Source organism: Hordeum vulgare, unplaced genomic scaffold (assembly GCF_904849725.1).
Source record: "Hordeum vulgare subsp. vulgare unplaced genomic scaffold, MorexV3_pseudomolecules_assembly, whole genome shotgun sequence".
NCBI classification, from domain to species: domain Eukaryota; kingdom Viridiplantae; phylum Streptophyta; class Magnoliopsida; order Poales; family Poaceae; genus Hordeum; species Hordeum vulgare.
The window spans coordinates 855001-867500 of NW_025422486.1; the positions used below are offsets into that span (position 1 = coordinate 855001).

Below are 12500 nucleotides of genomic sequence, written 5' to 3' on the forward strand. Positions count from 1 at the left end.
ACGGTCCCGCGTCATCCTTGTCACGTGGCGCAAAAATATATTTAAAAAGGGGAATGCAACACGAGGACTTCCCAGGAGGTCACCCATCCTAGTACTACTCTCGCCCAAGCATGCTTAAGTTCGGAGTTCTGATGGGATCCGGTGCTTTAGTGCTGGTATGATCGCATCCGACATGCAACTATCTATTTGTTCCTTATGCTTGCCCCTACTACTACTACTACTACTAGTCGTTGGGTGTCATGCGCGGTGGGAAAAGTCACAGAGGTCGTGGCGGTGCTCGTGTTGTCGGGGTAGAGAGGGAGCGGTGAAATTCTTGTGTTAAACTCGTCTCCGTTCTCGAGGCAAATGTGGCAATGGACACGGGAGGGGCAAGCTAAAACATATCACAAACGTCAAAAATAAGAAAACTAGTAAACGTCAAAAATGAGAAAACGAGGTCATATAGATCACGGTCCCGTGTCATCCTTGTCACGTGGCGCAAAAATATATTTAAAAAGGGATATGCAACACGAGGACTTCCCAGGAGGTCACCCATCCTAGTACTACTCTCGCCCAAGCACGCTTAACTTCGGAGTTCTAATGGGATCCGGTGCTTTAGTGCTGGTATGATCGCATCCGACATGCAACTATCTATTTGTTTCTTATGCTTGCCCCTACTACTACTGCTACTACTGCTACTACTACTACTGTGGCAATGGACACGGGAGGGGCAAGCTAAAACATATCACCAACGTCAAAAATAAGAAAACTAGTAAACGTCAAAAATAAGAAAACGAGGTCATATAGATCACGGTCCCGCGTCATCCTTGTCAAGTGGCGCAAAAATATATTTAAAAAGGGGAATGCAACACGAGGACTTCCCAGGAGGTCACCCATCCTAGTACTACTCTCGCCCAAGCACGCTTAACTTCGGAGTTTTGATGGGATCCGGTGCTTTAGTGCTCGTATGATCGCATCCGACATGCAACTATCTATTTGTACCTTATGCTTGCCCCTACTACTACTACTACTACTAGTCGTTGGGTGTCATGCGCGGTGGGAAAAGTCACAGAGGTCGTGGCGGTGCTCGTGTTGTCGGGGTAGAGAGGGAGCGGTGAAATTCTTGTGTTAAACTCGTCTCCGTTCTCGAGGCAAATGTGACAATGGACACGGGAGGGGCAAGCTAAAACATATCACAAACGTCAAAAATAAGAAAACTAGTAAACGTCAAAAATAAGAAAATGAGGTCATATAGATCACGGTCCCGTGTCATCCTTGTCCCGTGGCGCAAAAATATATTTAAAAAGGGAAATGCAACACGAGGACTTCCCAGGAGGTCACCCATCCTAGTACTACTCTCGCCCAAGCACGCTTAACTTCGGAGTTCTGATGGGATCCGGTGCTTTAGTGCTGGTATGATCGCATCCGACATGCAACTATCTATTTGTTCCTTATGCTTGCCCCTACTACTACTGCTACTACTGCTACTACTTCTACTACTACTACTACTACTACTCGTTGGGTGTCATGCGCGGTGGGAAAAGTCAGAGAGGTCGTGGCGGTGCTCGTGTTGTCGGGGTAGAGAGGGAGCGGTGAAATTCTTGTGTTAAACTCGTCTCCGTTGTCGAGGCAAATGTGGCAATGGACACGGGAGGGGCAAGCTAAAACATATCACCAACGTCAAAAATAAGAAAACTAGTAAACGTCAAAAATAAGAAAACGAGGTCATATAGATCACGGTCCCGCGTCATCCTTGTCACGTGGCGCAAAAATATATTTAAAAAGGGGAATGCAACAAGAGGACTTCCCAGGAGGTCACCCATCCTAGTACTACTCTCGCCCAAGCACGCTTAACTTCGGAGTTCTGATGGGATCCGGTGCTTTAGTGCTGGTATGATCGCATCCGACATGCAACTATCTATTTGTTCCTTATGCTTGCCCCTACTACTACTACTACTACTAGTCGTTGGGTGTCATGCGCGGTGGGAAAAGTCACAGAGGTCCTGGCGGTGCTCGTGTTGTCGGGGTAGAGAGGGAGCGGTGAAATTCTTGGGTTAAACTCGTCTCCGTTCTCGAGGCAAATGTGGCAATGGACACGGGAGGGGCAAGCTAAAACATATCACAAACGTCAAAAATAAGAAAACTAGTAAACGTCAAAAATAAGAAAACGAGGTCATATAGATCACGGTCACGTGTCATCCTTGTCACGTGGCGCAAAAATATATTTAAAAAGGGAAATGCAACACGAGGACTTCCCAGGAGGTCACCCATCCTAGTACTACTCTCGCCCAAGCACGCTTAACTTCGGAGTTCTGATGGGATCCGGTGCTTTAGTGCTGGTATGATCGCATCCGACATGCAACTATCTATTTGTTCCTTATGCTTGCCCCTACTACTACTGCTACTACTGCTACTACTACTACTACTACTAGTCGTTGGGTGTCATGCGCGGTGGGAAAAGTCAGAGAGGTCGTGGCGGTGCTCGTTTTGTCGGGGTAGAGAGGGAGCGGTGAAATTCTTGTGTTAAACTCGTCTCCGTTGTCGAGGCAAATGTGGCAATGGACACGGGAGGGGCAAGCTAAAACATATCACCAACGTCAAAAATAAGAAAACTAGTAAACGTCAAAAATAAGAAAACGAGGTCATATAGATCACGGTCCCGCGTCATCCTTGTCACGTGGCGCAAAAATATATTTAAAAAGGGGAATGCAACACGAGGACTTCCCAGGAGGTCACCCATCCTAGTACTACTCTCACCCAAGCACGCTTAACTTCGGAGTTCTGATGGGATCCGGTGCTTTAGTGCTGGTATGATCGCATCCGACATGCAACTATCTATTTGTTCCTTATGCTTGCCCCTACTACTACTACTACTAGTACTACTACTACTACTAGTACTACTACTACTACTAGTACTACTACTACTACTAGTACTACTACTACTACTAGTACTACTACTACTAGTACTACTACTACTACTATTACTACTACTACTACTACTACTACTACTACTACTACTACTACTAGTCGTTGGGTGTCATGCGCGGTGGGAAAAGTCACAGAGGTCGTGGCGGTGCTCGTGTTGTCGGGGTAGAGAGGGCGCGGTGTAATTCTTGTGTTAAACTCGTCTCCGTTCTCGAGGCAAATGTGGCAATGGACACGGGAGGGGCAAGCTAAAACATATCACAAACGTCAAAAATAAGAAAACTAGTAAACGTCAAAAATAAGAAAACGAGGTCATATAGATCACGGTCCCGTGTCATCCTTGTCATGTGGCGCAAAAATATATTTAAAAAGGGGAATGCAACACGAGGACTTCCCAGGAGGTCACCCATCCTAGTACTACTCTCGCCCAAGCACGCTTAACTTTGGAGTTCTGATGGGATCTGGTGCTTTAGTGCTGGTATGATCGCATCCAACATGCAACTATCTATTTGTTCCTTATGCTTGCCCCTACTACTACTGCTACTACTACTACTACTGCTACTACTGCTACTACTACTACTACTACTAGTCGTTGGGTGTCATGCGCGGTGGGAAAAGTCAAAGAGGTCGTGGCGGTGCTCGTGTTGTCGGGGTAGAGAGGGAGCGGTGAAATTCTTGTGTTAAACTCGTCTCCGTTGTCGAGGCAAATGTGGCAATGGACACGGGAGGGGCAAGCTAAAACATATCACAAACGTCAAAAATAAGAAAACTAGTAAACGTCAAAAATAAGAAAACGAGGTCATATAGATCACGGTCCCGCGTCATCCTTGTCACGTGGCGCAAAAATATATTTAAAAAGGGGAATGCAACACGAGGACATCCCAGGAGGTCACCCATCCTAGGACTACTCTCGCCCAAGCACGCTTAAGTTCGGAGTTCTGATGGGATCCGATGCTTTAGTGCTGGTATGATCGCATCCGACATGCAACTATCTATTTGTTCCTTATGCTTGCCCCTACTACTACTACTACTACTACTAGTCGTTGGGTGTCATGCGCGGTGGGAAAAGTCACAGAGGTCGTGGCGGTGCTCGTGTTGTCGGGGTAGAGAGGGAGCGGTGAAATTCTTGTGTTAAATTCGTCTCCGTTCTCGAGGCAAATGTGGCAATGGACACGGGAGGGGCAAGCTAAAACATATCACAAACGTCAAAAATAAGAAAACTAGTAAACGTCAAAAATAAGAAAACGAGGTCATATAGATCACGGTCCCGTGTCATCCTTGTCACGTGGCGCAAAAATATATTTAAAAAGGGAAATGCAACACGAGGACTTCCGAGGAGGTCACCCATCCTAGTACTACTCTCGCCCAAGCACGCTTAACTTCGGAGTTCTGATGGGATCCGGTGCTTTAGTGCTGGTATGATCGCATCCGACATGCAACTATCTATTTGTTTTTTATGCTTGCCCCTACTACTACTGCTACTACTGCTACTACTACTACTGTGGCAATGGACACGGGAGGGGCAAGCTAAAACATATCACCAACGTCAAAAATAAGAAAACTAGTAAACGTCAAAAATAAGAAAACGAGGTCATATAGATCACGGTCCCGCGTCATCCTTGTCACGTGGCGCAAAAATATATTTAAAAAGGGGAATGCAACACGAGGACTTCCCAGGAGGTCACCCATCCTAGTACTACTCTCGCCCAAGCACGCTTAACTTCGGAGTTTTGATGGGATCCGGTGCTTTAGTGCTGGTATGATCGCATCCGACATGCAACTATCTATTTGTTCCTTATGCTTGCCCCTACTACTACTACTACTACTAGTCGTTGGGTGTCATGCGCGGTGGGAAAAGTCACAGAGGTCGTGGCGGTGCTCGTGTTGTCGGGGTAGAGAGGGAGCGGTGAAATTCTTGTGTTAAACTCGTCTCCGTTCTCGAGGCAAATGTGACAATGGACACGGGAGGGGCAAGCTAAAACATATCACAAACGTCAAAAATAAGAAAACTAGTAAACGTCAAAAATAAGAAAACGAGGTCATATAGATCACGGTCCCGTGTCATCCTTGTCACGTGGCGCAAAAATATATTTAAAAAGGGAAATGCAACACGAGGACTTCCCAGGAGGTCACCCATCCTAGTACTACTCTCGCCCAAGCACGCTTAACTTCGGAGTTCTGATGGGATCCGGTGCTTTAGTGCTGGTATGATCGCATCCGACATGACCTATCTATTTGTTCCTTATGCTTGCCCCTACTACTACTGCTACTACTGCTACTACTTCTACTACTACTACTACTACTACTAGTCGTTGGGTGTCATGCGCGGTGGGAAAAGTCAGAGAGGTCGTGGCGGTGCTCGTGTTGTCGGGGTAGAGAGGGAGCGGTGAAATTCTTGTGTTAAACTCGTCTCCGTTGTCGAGGCAAATGTGGCAATGGACACGGGAGGGGCAAGCTAAAACATATCACCAACGTCAAAAATAAGAAAACTAGTAAACATCAAAAATAAGAAAACGAGGTCATATAGATCACGGTCCCGCGTCATCCTTGTCACGTGGCGCAAAAATATATTTAAAAAGGGGAATGCAACAAGAGGACTTCCCAGGAGGTCACCCATCCTAGTACTACTCTCGCCCAAGCATGCTTAACTTCGGAGTTCTGATGGGATCCGTTGCTTTAGTGCTGGTATGATCGCATCCGACATGCAACTATCTATTTGTTCCTTATGCTTGCCCCTACTACTACTACTACTACTAGTCGTTGGGTGTCATGCGCGGTGGGAAAAGTCACAGAGGTCCTGGCGGTGCTCGTGTTGTCGGGGTAGAGAGGGAGCGGTGAAATTCTTGTGTTAAACTCGTCTCCGTTCTCGAGGCAAATGTGGCAATGGACACGGGAGGGGCAAGCTAAAACATATCACCAACGTCAAAAATAAGAAAACTAGTAAACGTCAAAAATAAGAAAACGAGGTCATATAGATCACGGTCCCGCGTCATCCTTGTCACGTGGCGCAAAAATATATTTAAAAAGGGGAATGCAACAAGAGGACTTCCCAGGAGGTCACCCATCCTAGTACTACTCTCGCCCAAGCACGCTTAACTTCGGAGTTCTGATGGGATCCGTTGCTTTAGTGCTGGTATGATCGCATCCGACATGCAACTATCTATTTGTTCCTTATGCTTGCCCCTACTACTACTACTACTACTAGTCGTTGGGTGTCATGCGCGGTGGGAAAAGTCACAGAGGTCCTGGCGGTGCTCGTGTTGTCGGGGTAGAGAGGGAGCGGTGAAATTCTTGTGTTAAACTCGTCTCCGTTCTCGAGGCAAATGTGGCAATGGACACGGGAGGGGCAAGCTAAAACATATCACAAACGTCAAAAATAAGAAAACTAGTAAACGTCAAAAATAAGAAAACGAGGTCATATAGATCACGGTCACGTGTCATCCTTGTCACGTGGCGCAAAAATATATTTAAAAAGGGAAATACAACACGAGGACTTCCCAGGAGGTCACCCATCCTAGTACTACTCTCGCCCAAGCACGCTTAACTTCGGACTTCTGATGGGATCCGGTGCTTTAGTGCTGGTATGATCGCATCCGACATGCAACTATCTATTTGTTCCTTATGCTTGCCCTACTACTACTGCTACTACTGCTACTACTGCTACTACTACTACTACTACTACTACTAGTCGTTGGGTGTCATGCGCGTTGGGAAAAGTCAGAGAGGTCGTGGCGGTGCTCGTGTTGTCGGGGTAGAGAGGGAGCGGTGAAATTCTTGTGTTAAACTCGTCTCCGTTGTTGAGGCAAATGTGGCAATGGACACGGGAGGGGCAAGCTAAAACATATCACCAACGTCAAAAATAAGAAAACTAGTAAACGTCAAAAATAAGAAAACGAGGTCATATAGATCACGGTCCCGCGTCATCCTTGTCACGTGGCGCAAAAATATATTTAAAAAGGGGAATGCAACACGAGGACTTCCCAGGAGGTCACCCATCCTAGTACTACTCTCACCCAAGCACGCTTAACTTCGGAGTTCTAATGGGATCCGGTGCTTTAGTGCTGGTATGATCGCATCCGACATGCAACTATCTATTTGTTCCTTAAGCTTGCCCCTACTACTACTACTACTACTAGTACTACTACTACTACTAGTACTACTACTACTACTAGTACTACTACTACTACTAGTACTACTACTACTACTAGTACTACTACTACTACTAGTCGTTGGGTGTCATGCGCGGTGGGAAAAGTCACAGAGGTCGTGGCGGTGCTCGTGTTGTCGGGGTAGAGAGGGAGCGGTGTAATTCTTGTGTTAAACTCGTCTCCTATGTCGAGGCAAATGTGGCAATGGACACGGGAGGGGCAAGCTAAAACATATCACCAACGTCAAAAATAAGAAAACTAGTAAACGTCAAAAATAAGAAAACGAGGTCATATAGATCACAGTCCCGCGTCATCCTTGTCACGTGGCGCAAAAATATATTTAAAAAGGGGAATGCAACAAGAGGACTTCCCAGGAGGTCACCCATCCTAGTACTACTCTCGCCCAAGCACGCTTAACTTCGGAGTTCTGATGGGATCCGGTGCTTTAGTGCTGGTATGATCGCATCCGACATGCAACTATCTATTTGTTCCTTATGCTTGCCCCTACTACTACTACTACTACTAGTCGTTGGGTGTCATGCGCGGTGGGAAAAGTCACAGAGGTCCTGGCGGTGCTCGTGTTGTCGGGGTAGAGAGGGAGCGGTGAAATTCTTGTGTTAAACTCGTCTCCGTTCTCGAGGCAAATGTGGCAATGGACACGGGAGGGGCAAGCTAAAACATATCACAAACGTCAAAAATAAGAAAACTAGAAAACGTCAAAAATAAGAAAACGAGGTCATATAGATCACGGTCACGTGTCATCCTTGTCACGTGGCGCAAAAATATATTTAAAAAGGGAAATACAACACGAGGACTTCCCAGGAGGTCACCCATCCTAGTACTACTCTCGCCCAAGCACGCTTAACTTCGGAGTTCTGATGGGATCCGGTGCTTTAGTGCTGGTATGATCGCATCCGACATGCAACTATCTATTTGTTCCTTATGCTTGCCCTACTACTACTGCTACTACTGCTACTACTGCTACTACTACTACTACTACTAGTCGTTGGGTGTCATGCGCGGTGGGAAAAGTCAGAGAGGTCGTGGCGGTGCTCGTGTTGTCGGGGTAGAGAGGGAGCGGTGAAATTCTTGTGTTAAACTCGTCTCCGTTATCGAGGCAAATGTGGCAATGGACACGGGAGGGGCAAGCTAAAACATATCACCAACGTCAAAAATAAGAAAACTAGTAAACGTCAAAAATAAGAAAACGAGGTCATATAGATCACGGTCCCGCGTCATCCTTGTCACGTGGCGCAAAAATATATTTAAAAAGGGGAATGCAACACGAGGACTTCCCAGGAGGTCACCCATCCTAGTACTACTCTCGCCCAAGCACGCTTAACTTCGGAGTTCTGATGGGATCCGGTGCTTTAGTGCTGGTATGATCGCATCCGACATGCAACTATCTATTTGTTCCATATGCTTGCCCCTACTACTACTACTACTACTACTAGTCGTTGGGTGTCATGCGTGGTGGGAAAAGTCACAGAGGTCGTGGCGGTGCTCGTGTTGTCGGGGTAGAGAAGGAGCGGTGAAATTCTTGTGTTAAACTCGTCTCCGTTCTCGAGGCAAATGTGACAATGGACACGGGAGGGGCAAGCTAAAACATATCACAAACGTCAAAAATAAGAAAATTAGTAAACGTCAAAAATAAGAAAACGAGGTCATATAGATCACGGTCCCGTGTCATCCTTGTCACGTGGCGCAAAAATATATTTAAAAAGGGAAATGCAACACGAGGACTTCCCAGGAGGTCACCCATCCTAGTACTACTCTCGCCCAAGCACGCTTAACTTCGGAGTTCTGATGGGATCCGGTGCTTTAGTGCTGGTATGATCGCATCCGACATGCAACTATCTATTTGTTCCTTATGCTTGCCCCTACTACTACTGCTACTACTGCTACTACTTCTACTACTACTACTACTACTACTAGTCGTTGGGTGTCATGCGCGGTGGGAAAAGTCAGAGAGGTCGTGGCGGTGCTCGTGTTGTCGGGGTAGAGAGGGAGCGGTGAAATTCTTGTGTTAAACTCGTCTCCGTTGTCGAGGCAAATGTGGCAATGGACACGGGAGGGGCAAGCTAAAACATATCACCAACGTCAAAAATAAGAAAACTAGTAAACGTCAAAAATAAGAAAACGAGGTCATATAGATCACGGTCCCGCGTCATCCTTGTCACGTGGCGCAAAAATATATTTAAAAAGGGGAATGCAACAAGAGGACTTCCCAGGAGGTCACCCATCCTAGTACTACTCTCGCCCAAGCACGCTTAACTTCAGAGTTCTGATGGGATCCGGTGCTTTAGTGCTGGTATGATCGCATCCGACATGCAACTATCTATTTGTTCCTTATGCTTGCCCCTACTACTACTACTACTACTAGTCGTTGGGTGTCATGCGCGGTGGGAAAAGTCACAGAGGTCCTGGCGGTGCTCGTGTTGTCGGGGTAGAGAGGGAGCGGTGAAATTCTTGTGTTAAACTCGTCTCCGTTCTCGAGGCAAATGTGGCAATGGACACGGGAGGGGCAAGCTAAAACATATCACAAACGTCAAAAATAAGAAAACTAGTAAACGTCAAAAATAAGAAAACGAGGTCATATAGATCACGGTCACGTGTCATCCTTGTCACGTGGCGCAAAAATATATTTAAAAAGGGAAATGCAACACGAGGACTTCCCAGGAGGTCACCCATCCTAGTACTACTCTCGCCCAAGCACGCTTAACTTCGGAGTTCTGATGGGATCCGGTGCTTTAGTGCTGGTATGATCGCATCGGACATGCAACTATCTATTTGTTCCTTATGCTTGCCCCTACTACTACCGCTACTACTGCTACTACTGCTACTACTACTACTACTACTACTAGTCGTTGGGTGTCATGCGCGGTGGGAAAAGTCAGAGAGGTCGTGGCGGTGCTCGTGTTGTCGGGGTAGAGAGGGAGCGGTGAAATTCTTGTGTTAAACTCGTCTCCGTTGTCAAGGCAAATGTGGCAATGGACACGGGAGGGGCAAGCTAAAACATATCACCAACGTCAAAAATAAGAAAACTAGTAAACGTCAAAAATAAGAAAACGAGGTCATATAGATCACGGTCCCGCGTCATCCTTGTCACGTGGCGCAAAAATATATTTAAAAAGGGGAATGCAACACGAGGACTTCCCAGGAGGTCACCCATCCTAGTACTACTCTCGCCCAAGCACGCTTAACTTCGGAGTTCTGATGGGATCCGGTGCTTTAGTGCTGGTATGATCGCATCCGACATGCAACTATCTATTTGTTCCATATGCTTGCCCCTACTACTACTACTACTACTAGTCGTTGGGTGTCATGCGTGGTGGGAAAAGTCACAGAGGTCGTGGCGGTGCTCGTGTTGTCGGGGTAGAGAAGGAGCGGTGAAATTCTTGTGTTAAACTCGTCTCCGTTCTCGAGGCAAATGTGACAATGGACACGGGAGGGGCAAGCTAAAACATATCACAAACGTCAAAAATAAGAAAACTAGTAAACGTCAAAAATAAGAAAACGAGGTCATATAGATCACGGTCCCGTGTCATCCTTGTCACGTGGCGCAAAAATATATTTAAAAAGGGAAATGCAACACGAGGACTTCCCAGGAGGTCACCCATCCTAGTACTACTCTCGCCCAAGCACGCTTAACTTCGGAGTTCTGATGGGATCCGGTGCTTTAGTGCTGGTATGATCGCATCCGACATGCAACTATCTATTTGTTCCTTATGCTTGCCCCTACTACTACTGCTACTACTGCTACTACTTCTACTACTACTACTACTACTACTAGTCGTTGGGTGTCCTGCGCGGTGGGAAAAGTCAGAGAGGTCGTGGCGGTGCTCGTGTTGTCGGGGTAGAGAGGGAGCGGTGAAATTCTTGTGTTAAACTCGTCTCCGTTGTCGAGGCAAATGTGGCAATGGACACGGGAGGGGCAAGCTAAAACATATCACCAACGTCAAAAATAAGAAAACTAGTAAACGTCAAAAATAAGAAAACGAGGTCATATAGATCACGGTCCCGCGTCATCCTTGTCACGTGGCGCAAAAATATATTTAAAAAGGGGAATGCAACAAGAGGACATCCTTGTCACGTGGCGCAAAAATATATTTAAAAAGGGGAATGCAACAAGAGGACTTCCCAGGAGGTCACCCATCCTAGTACTACTCTCGCCCAAGCACGCTTAACTTCGGAGTTCTGATGGGATCCGGTGCTTTAGTGCTGGTATGATCGCATCCGACATGCAACTATCTATTTGTTCCTTATGCTTGCCCCTACTACTACTACTACCACTAGTCGTTGGGTGTCATGCGCGGTGGGAAAAGTCACAGAGGTCCTGGCGGTGCTCGTGTTGTCGGGGTAGAGAGGAAGCGGTGAAATTCTTGTGTTAAACTCGTCTCCGTTCTCGAGGCAAATGTGGCAATGGACACGGGAGGGGCAAGCTAAAACATATCACAAACGTCAAAAATAAGAAAACTAGTAAACGTCAAAAATAAGAAAACGAGGTCATATAGATCACGGTCACGTGTCATCCTTGTCACGTGGCGCAAAAATATATTTAAAAAGGGAAATGCAACACGAGGACTTCCCAGGAGGTCACCCATCCTTGTACTACTCTCGCCCAAGCACGCTTAACTTCGGAGTTCTGATGGGATCCGGTGCTTTAGTGCTGGTATGATCGCATCGGACATGCAACTATCTATTTGTTCCTTATGCTTGCCCCTACTACTACCGCTACTACTGCTACTACTGCTACTACTACTACTACTACTACTACTAGTCGTTGGGTGTCATGCGCGGTGGGAAAAGTCAGAGAGGTCGTGGCGGTGCTCGTGTTGTCGGGGTAGAGAGGGAGCGGTGAAATTCTTGTGTTAAACTCGTCTCCGTTGTCAAGGCAAATGTGGCAATGGACACGGGAGGGGCAAGCTAAAACATATCACCAACGTCAAAAATAAGAAAACTAGTAAACGTCAAAAATAAGAAAACGAGGTCATATAGATCACGGTCCCGCGTCATCCTTGTCACGTGGCGCAAAAATATATTTAAAAAGGGGAATGCAACACGAGGACTTCCCAGGAGGTAACCCATCCTAGTACTACTCTCACCCAAGCACGCTTAACTTCGGAGTTCTGATGGGATCCGGTGCTTTAGTGCTGGTATGATCGCATCCGACATGCAACTATCTATTTGTTCCTTATGCTTGCCCCTACTACTACTACTACTAGTACTACTACTACTAGTACTACTACTACTACTAGTACTACTACTACTATTACTACTACTACTACTACTACTACTACTACTACTACTACTAGTCGTTGGGTGTCATGCGCGGTGGGAAAAGTCACAGAGGATGTGGCGGTGCTCGTGTTGTCGGGGTAGAGAGGGAGCGGTGTAATTCTTGTGTTAAACTCGTCTCCGTTCTCGAGGCAAATGTGGCAATGGACA

The 12500-nt window shown here is 46.6% G+C and overlaps 27 non-coding genes across 27 annotated transcripts; all 27 read right to left on the reverse strand.

Moving 5' to 3' along the window:
- Positions 1 to 50: 50 nt before the first annotated feature.
- Positions 51 to 169, reverse strand: LOC123416016. The gene has a single exon (XR_006615701.1). It is a non-coding gene; the product is annotated as a 5S ribosomal RNA (ribosomal RNA).
- Positions 170 to 498: 329 nt separating this feature from the next.
- Positions 499 to 617, reverse strand: LOC123415493. Its single transcript, XR_006615210.1, has one exon. It is a non-coding gene; the product is annotated as a 5S ribosomal RNA (ribosomal RNA).
- A 222-nt stretch (positions 618 to 839) lies between these two features.
- On the reverse strand, positions 840 to 958 carry LOC123416119. The gene has a single exon (XR_006615798.1). It is a non-coding gene; the product is annotated as a 5S ribosomal RNA (ribosomal RNA).
- A 329-nt stretch (positions 959 to 1287) lies between these two features.
- Positions 1288 to 1406, reverse strand: LOC123416770. The gene has a single exon (XR_006616371.1). It is a non-coding gene; the product is annotated as a 5S ribosomal RNA (ribosomal RNA).
- Positions 1407 to 1765: 359 nt separating this feature from the next.
- LOC123415590 lies at positions 1766 to 1884 on the reverse strand. The gene has a single exon (XR_006615301.1). It is a non-coding gene; the product is annotated as a 5S ribosomal RNA (ribosomal RNA).
- A 329-nt stretch (positions 1885 to 2213) lies between these two features.
- LOC123416771 lies at positions 2214 to 2332 on the reverse strand. The gene has a single exon (XR_006616372.1). It is a non-coding gene; the product is annotated as a 5S ribosomal RNA (ribosomal RNA).
- A 350-nt stretch (positions 2333 to 2682) lies between these two features.
- Positions 2683 to 2801, reverse strand: LOC123416941. The gene has a single exon (XR_006616534.1). It is a non-coding gene; the product is annotated as a 5S ribosomal RNA (ribosomal RNA).
- A 476-nt stretch (positions 2802 to 3277) lies between these two features.
- Positions 3278 to 3396, reverse strand: LOC123415629. The gene has a single exon (XR_006615338.1). It is a non-coding gene; the product is annotated as a 5S ribosomal RNA (ribosomal RNA).
- Positions 3397 to 3764: 368 nt separating this feature from the next.
- On the reverse strand, positions 3765 to 3883 carry LOC123416482. The gene has a single exon (XR_006616134.1). It is a non-coding gene; the product is annotated as a 5S ribosomal RNA (ribosomal RNA).
- Positions 3884 to 4215: 332 nt separating this feature from the next.
- Positions 4216 to 4334, reverse strand: LOC123415501. Its single transcript, XR_006615218.1, has one exon. It is a non-coding gene; the product is annotated as a 5S ribosomal RNA (ribosomal RNA).
- A 222-nt stretch (positions 4335 to 4556) lies between these two features.
- LOC123415481 lies at positions 4557 to 4675 on the reverse strand. The gene has a single exon (XR_006615199.1). It is a non-coding gene; the product is annotated as a 5S ribosomal RNA (ribosomal RNA).
- A 329-nt stretch (positions 4676 to 5004) lies between these two features.
- On the reverse strand, positions 5005 to 5123 carry LOC123416772. Its single transcript, XR_006616373.1, has one exon. It is a non-coding gene; the product is annotated as a 5S ribosomal RNA (ribosomal RNA).
- Positions 5124 to 5484: 361 nt separating this feature from the next.
- Positions 5485 to 5603, reverse strand: LOC123416347. The gene has a single exon (XR_006616013.1). It is a non-coding gene; the product is annotated as a 5S ribosomal RNA (ribosomal RNA).
- A 329-nt stretch (positions 5604 to 5932) lies between these two features.
- LOC123416116 lies at positions 5933 to 6051 on the reverse strand. The gene has a single exon (XR_006615795.1). It is a non-coding gene; the product is annotated as a 5S ribosomal RNA (ribosomal RNA).
- A 329-nt stretch (positions 6052 to 6380) lies between these two features.
- On the reverse strand, positions 6381 to 6499 carry LOC123416154. The gene has a single exon (XR_006615831.1). It is a non-coding gene; the product is annotated as a 5S ribosomal RNA (ribosomal RNA).
- A 364-nt stretch (positions 6500 to 6863) lies between these two features.
- Positions 6864 to 6982, reverse strand: LOC123415358. Its single transcript, XR_006615079.1, has one exon. It is a non-coding gene; the product is annotated as a 5S ribosomal RNA (ribosomal RNA).
- A 419-nt stretch (positions 6983 to 7401) lies between these two features.
- LOC123415591 lies at positions 7402 to 7520 on the reverse strand. The gene has a single exon (XR_006615302.1). It is a non-coding gene; the product is annotated as a 5S ribosomal RNA (ribosomal RNA).
- A 329-nt stretch (positions 7521 to 7849) lies between these two features.
- On the reverse strand, positions 7850 to 7968 carry LOC123415492. Its single transcript, XR_006615209.1, has one exon. It is a non-coding gene; the product is annotated as a 5S ribosomal RNA (ribosomal RNA).
- Positions 7969 to 8326: 358 nt separating this feature from the next.
- Positions 8327 to 8445, reverse strand: LOC123416585. Its single transcript, XR_006616196.1, has one exon. It is a non-coding gene; the product is annotated as a 5S ribosomal RNA (ribosomal RNA).
- Positions 8446 to 8777: 332 nt separating this feature from the next.
- On the reverse strand, positions 8778 to 8896 carry LOC123416774. Its single transcript, XR_006616375.1, has one exon. It is a non-coding gene; the product is annotated as a 5S ribosomal RNA (ribosomal RNA).
- A 362-nt stretch (positions 8897 to 9258) lies between these two features.
- On the reverse strand, positions 9259 to 9377 carry LOC123415955. Its single transcript, XR_006615644.1, has one exon. It is a non-coding gene; the product is annotated as a 5S ribosomal RNA (ribosomal RNA).
- A 329-nt stretch (positions 9378 to 9706) lies between these two features.
- On the reverse strand, positions 9707 to 9825 carry LOC123415266. Its single transcript, XR_006614985.1, has one exon. It is a non-coding gene; the product is annotated as a 5S ribosomal RNA (ribosomal RNA).
- Positions 9826 to 10187: 362 nt separating this feature from the next.
- On the reverse strand, positions 10188 to 10306 carry LOC123416586. The gene has a single exon (XR_006616197.1). It is a non-coding gene; the product is annotated as a 5S ribosomal RNA (ribosomal RNA).
- A 329-nt stretch (positions 10307 to 10635) lies between these two features.
- LOC123416775 lies at positions 10636 to 10754 on the reverse strand. The gene has a single exon (XR_006616376.1). It is a non-coding gene; the product is annotated as a 5S ribosomal RNA (ribosomal RNA).
- A 417-nt stretch (positions 10755 to 11171) lies between these two features.
- On the reverse strand, positions 11172 to 11290 carry LOC123415592. The gene has a single exon (XR_006615303.1). It is a non-coding gene; the product is annotated as a 5S ribosomal RNA (ribosomal RNA).
- A 329-nt stretch (positions 11291 to 11619) lies between these two features.
- LOC123415830 lies at positions 11620 to 11738 on the reverse strand. Its single transcript, XR_006615526.1, has one exon. It is a non-coding gene; the product is annotated as a 5S ribosomal RNA (ribosomal RNA).
- Positions 11739 to 12103: 365 nt separating this feature from the next.
- On the reverse strand, positions 12104 to 12222 carry LOC123415526. Its single transcript, XR_006615241.1, has one exon. It is a non-coding gene; the product is annotated as a 5S ribosomal RNA (ribosomal RNA).
- Positions 12223 to 12500: the final 278 nt, after the last annotated feature.